Raw genomic sequence first — 5,882 nt, forward strand, 5'->3', positions numbered from 1 at the left:
AGGTCAAAATTTAATTCTAACTAAAGAAAAATACTATTTATTAATAGAAAATTTTAATTGAAAAGAACAACAATACATTAAAAAATCAGCATATGAATATATCAATCAATATTTTTTTCAGGGAAAATTTATAGTTTTTATTTTATTTTAAGCAATAATTTTCACATTCAGTAAAAATTCTCATGATATTTGGATATATTTAAATAAAAAGAAATGAAAAAATTATCAATCAATTAACTGAATGAAAAAATAAAAAGTAATTTCATCTCTTAAATTAAAAATTAAAATAAGTGAGAGATTAAAAATTCCATTTCATTTTAAATATATAATTTAGATAATATTAATTATAATGCATCTTCCTTTTATTTTATTTTTTCCCTTTCCTTTCTTTTTCGTCGTAGCTTACATGTAAAATCAGAAAACCACTTAAAAATGGGCTGTTCTTAAACTCAAATTCAGCCACATGAAGTTGATGTCCGTTTTCAACAATTAATATTGACGTTCAGCGAGAGAAAAAAAAAATAACTAAAATAATAATATAATATACGATAAAGCTCGTGGCTGAAATGATTTCTCAGGGGGGAAAAAGTGAGTGAGATATGGGAATGCGAGGCCAGGCTTGGTTTCGAGTGAAGTTGGTGGAAATTATGGCCTTGGGGGCAAGGTGGGTGTAACACGTATACATGCCTCCACCAATTAGTTAGTGTTTATTAGGATTTTGTCTTCTATTTCGGGTTCTTTATGGAAATGGATATGAATATTGTTGTTGCTCTTATCGTGAGGAAGGACTATCAAATTCATAAAAGAAAAAAGAGACATGGACTTGTGGGACCATGTACTATTGTGTGGGTGAGGTTTTATATAAAGAGTTGTCAGGTTAAATTTTATGAAAAAAAAATATATTTTTCATTTTCTGTGTAAAATAGAATTTTTGCTTCATTCCGGTATTATTAAAAAAAATATTTCTTACTTCAAAAAAGTGTTTTTTACTGTTTATATAAAATAATGTGAAAGTAGTTTTTTTATAAAAATATAATAAAAGACATAAAAAAAGGAAGCAATAATATTTGTGTCCATAATTTCTCTTAACATTTTATGAATAATAATATTTGTGTCCAATTAACCTCTCTTAACATTTCATCCATGCAAGAGAGAAAGGAGTTGTCCTATTGAACTTATTCCTATTAAAGTTTTATTTTTGTTATTTGTGATTTGAAGATTCTTCTTTTGATTTTAGTCATTTAAATATATATTTTTTTGTTTAATCTTTGTTATCAAGTAATAGCATTAAATATTATATTCAAAAAGTTCATTGACTTGTCATGTTATCAAGAAGTTGGCAAAGTAGTAATGTATAATTTTTCTTTGCTAAATTATTTTTAAATCCCTATATATTCAAAACAATTTATAAAACTAGACTAATTGATGATGTAACGATCCGTTGTCAATACATGAAATTAGTACTAACTCAAGTGAAAATTCATTTAAAACTTTTCTATTAGCTTAATTATAAAAATACTTGTAAACTTTTTGTCTTTTAAAAACCCAAAAATTGAAACACAAGATATTAAGATAAAACATCACATAATATATATATATATATATATATATATATATAATGCAATTGAAAATATCATGTGTCCTATGACACTTCAACATAACATGATCATATACAACATTTGACCAACTCAAATCTCCTTAAAATATGCATATAACACTAAACAACTCTATAAAAATAAATTAACTAAACTCTAAGTTGGTCAATACTATATATAAATCTAAAGAGGAAACAAAAATGAAAAATTACGCCTTCACATTAGGTATGCAATTCCATGAAATCTCTAAAAAGACACGAGCCACCTCCTAATCATTTGTTCCCCATGTATGTTAAATAGGAGATCATCATAGGCATGAATGCAATGTGATGTACATTTAACCGTTAGCCACTACAAAAACCTCTAGGATTAGGTTGAGAGCCAACCCAGTACCTTCAATTTACGTGTCTACCTACATGCAATGTCATGTACACAACCAAACAATCTTGATACCATGTGTTCTCTCTATGTTATAAATTCATCATTTTTCTCATTGTGCTTATGAACTCATCTAACAATTCAATAAGTCGAAGTAAGGCACTCTCATTCTCACACTTTGAATCCCTACCCACATCACAATATTAACCTTCACCAAATATGAATTTCATAACATAGCTCTAGAACTTTTGTGACATCTTTATCATACTCATACCATGGTAATAATTCCAATTAAAATGATTTGAAAACCATTTTATAGTTTTAAATATGAGTTTTCATCTTTACCCAACATTTGCTATATATCCCATTAGTATAAACCTAGGTCAATACCAAAATAAACTTTAATTAAGTCTTCATCTATCAATCAAGATTTGAGGTAAAACCCATTACATATTTTCATATAGGGAAAAGAAAATGAACAAGAGGAAGATAGTTTTACCACTCCTACAAGCAATCAACAAAACACTAGTAGATGAGAGAAAAGGGTCTCCAATGGCGTAGGTACTTAAGCTTCAAGCTCTAGGTTGAAGAGGAGTCTTGTAGATGATGGAGCAATGAAGGAAATGAGAGAAAAATGAAGTTTCCTACGTTTTAAGCTTTGAGGAAGAATTTAAATCTTTGCTATTTGTCCCTTTTCTCTCTCTAACTACACCCCTCCTCCTTACTACAACTAAAACTCACTTACAAGGCTCGCCAGTCTCACAATCCACAATCCACAATCTAAACCCAACCATTTATGAAATTGTATCCATATCACTATGACACATAACAAAAATCATAAAATTTTAATTAATTATTATAGCAAATAACACAATTTAAATTTAATTTCCTTTACATTATTAATCAAACACTTAGTCACAAAATTAAGAAAACCACAACGTTACATAAATTAAATAATATATATATATATATATATATATATATATATATATATATATATATATATATATATATCTCATACAATTATCAAATAAATAAATAAATAAATATAATAGATGTTTTAGTTATCAAAGATAAATACTTATTATATAATAAAACTTTTATAATTGAAGGAAAATTGAAAAGAAAAACAATGTGAATCAACTATTAATTTGATATATTTTGTTAAGATTCAAATTTATGAATTATAAATTTACGCATATAAAAAATTTAGTATTAACAATTATATATTTAGGATTAGAAAAAAATTGAGCAACAGTATTTTGAAAAATATAAAATCGTCAAAAATGTTAGATAAATATCGTAATACATTGAAATAAAAATGTACTAAAAGAAACCTTTATTTTTAAGATTAAATACTTAAATTTAATAAATAGATATTAACAATTAAATTAAAAAATTATAACTTAATATTCTTTTTTATCTAAATAAAAGTATATCCATCTCTATCCTCTATGTATGTAACTACGTATATACTTCTAAAATAATGGAGAGTTGGGCCTATAACTTCCCTTTGCATGGGACGTACTTGATGTATTCTCATTATTGTTTTCTGTATCTTTTATTGTATTCTGGAAAATTCATTCTATAATACACTTTCAATGCATTTCAGATTAAATTTTTCCGAATGTAATACGAAGTTCAAAAAACAATAATCAGAGTGCAGGAAACAACAACCTCTTTGCATCCACCAGTAGTGCCACTCTATAAAAGCCCAAGGGTGACATTTTTCACAATAGCATAGTAAACGCATTGTATACATAAGAATTTCTTCCTGCACCTCTTAATTGCTTTCTGTACCTCTTAAGTGTACGGAACACCTGATGCACCTTTTTAAGTTTATGGAATATCTAATCCAGAATGTAACATGACAATCGTTTCCTGCACCTCCATAATTACTTATGCACCTTTTTAAGCTTATGAAACATAAATTACATTTCAAATTGACCTTTGTGAAATGTAATTTTACATTCTGCATTAGGTGCATGAATCAACTATAGAGGTGCAGGAAGGAAACAATTACTTATACTAAATCATCCTACAGCCCAGAGAGGAACCAATCTTGATAATGTGTGAGATCAATAGAAAGATGCCCATGAAGAGACAAATATGGCATGGTTAAATAAAAGGGACAAATATGTCCATCCATGAATCCATATATACAAAAATCTAAACACCTTTTTAATGGCCTAATATGCAATATAGCATGAAATGGGAGGTTTGAAGTTGAAAGGTTCACATGGGCACACAAAACTGATACCCCCGTCCCTGCACAAAAGAGATCAACTTGAACAATCACACATGTGCGTCTAGGAAAATCTTGGCACCACTTTAAAGAAATATCTTTGATTTGTTGGAAACATCTTATTTGTCCTAAACGAGGAAAAATGGATGTTGAACCGGATTAAATTAACACCTTTTACAAAGGCTCTTGAATGTATGAATTTGAACCTAGGAGGGATAGCCATATATCCTAGCATATAGCATAAAAGTCCACAATGTGTCCTTTTCTACCACACAATGTGCATTCCTTTTCCACTGCCATAATTTTCTATTCATGATTATTTATACCAATTAAATTGCTTGGCGGCTTGTACGATTATGAGACTTGTCGAAGAGTCACCTTCTCTGCAATATCAAGAGCTATCAAGTATCAAGGATCGTGAAATACTACCAAAGCAACATATCGAAAATTAGACGCAAAATAAGTAGAAAGAAATTTCAGCATCGAGTGAAAATTGTAAAAGTGTAAAGGGGGGATCACTTACTAGCTTCCAATAACCAATTCTAGTTCTAGTTAAACGACGTAATTAATTTGGTTCATGAGATTGACACGTAAGGTGTTGTGAAATGAAAATTGACATCTACACAAAATTTCTAACTTTAATTTCTAAAGAAGATAGCTATATATAACTATATTTGGATCAACTAACCATTTCACTATTGACTCAAACCTCAAGCAAAAGCAAGTGTAGAGAGTTTGGTTATGTGTGTGTGTATAGAAAGTTTGGTTGTGTGTATGTGTCTGTTCATTTACTGAAAATACTCTCGATATGGTTGCACATTTGAGAAAATGAGATTATTTGTAGAGTTTAATTTCTACCTATTAATGGTGTAAAGTTTTTTTTTTTATATTGCAAAAGGTTGAATACTTGGCACCAGTGATATTATTAAAAAAAGAAATTTGGAAATATTGCATCTCTTATTTTTTTAAAAATTACTACCTCTTTTCTTTCTAAGTTTCGTTTAAGGTTTTTATAAGAAATGTATTAAGTTTTCTTGTTTCTCATAAAATAGTTATGAATTTCCTATTTTATCCTTTTTCATTTCTTATCTACAATAAATGCACATTAGTTGTTTTATATTTCCCCTTTCATGATAAATATGTAGTTAAATTGAATAAAAGTTTGGTGAGATGTAAGGGTATATTTGAAAAAATAGTGAATGTTATCTTGCACTTTGTAAACAACAGACAAATAAAAGTTTTTCAAAATATCTGACACTTTAAAAGGAAAGGAAGAAGCATTATAAAGTCATCAAATTTATTGTACAAGTCAATTTGTAATTAGATGTCAATTTACACAATTATATGACAATATAAAAAATCTTTCGAGAGGTAAATTTATAAGTTACACACTCGACTCATTTTTGTTTGACTTAATTTAAAATATATATATATATATATATATATATATATATATATATATATATATATTATTCCTTTGTTTTATGGTTTAGTTTACCAAAAAAAATTGTATTCAATAAATTTAATACATTTAAAATCCATTGATTTTTAATGATAAGTTTGATTTAAGAGAATATTCTATTTATTATTATAAAACTATGAAAATGTTATTTTAGTTTTTAAAAATTATGCAATAAATGATAAATTTCCAGTCATTTTAATAT

This window comes from Glycine soja, chromosome 17 (genome assembly GCF_004193775.1).
Source record: "Glycine soja cultivar W05 chromosome 17, ASM419377v2, whole genome shotgun sequence".
NCBI lineage: Eukaryota > Viridiplantae > Streptophyta > Magnoliopsida > Fabales > Fabaceae > Glycine > Glycine soja.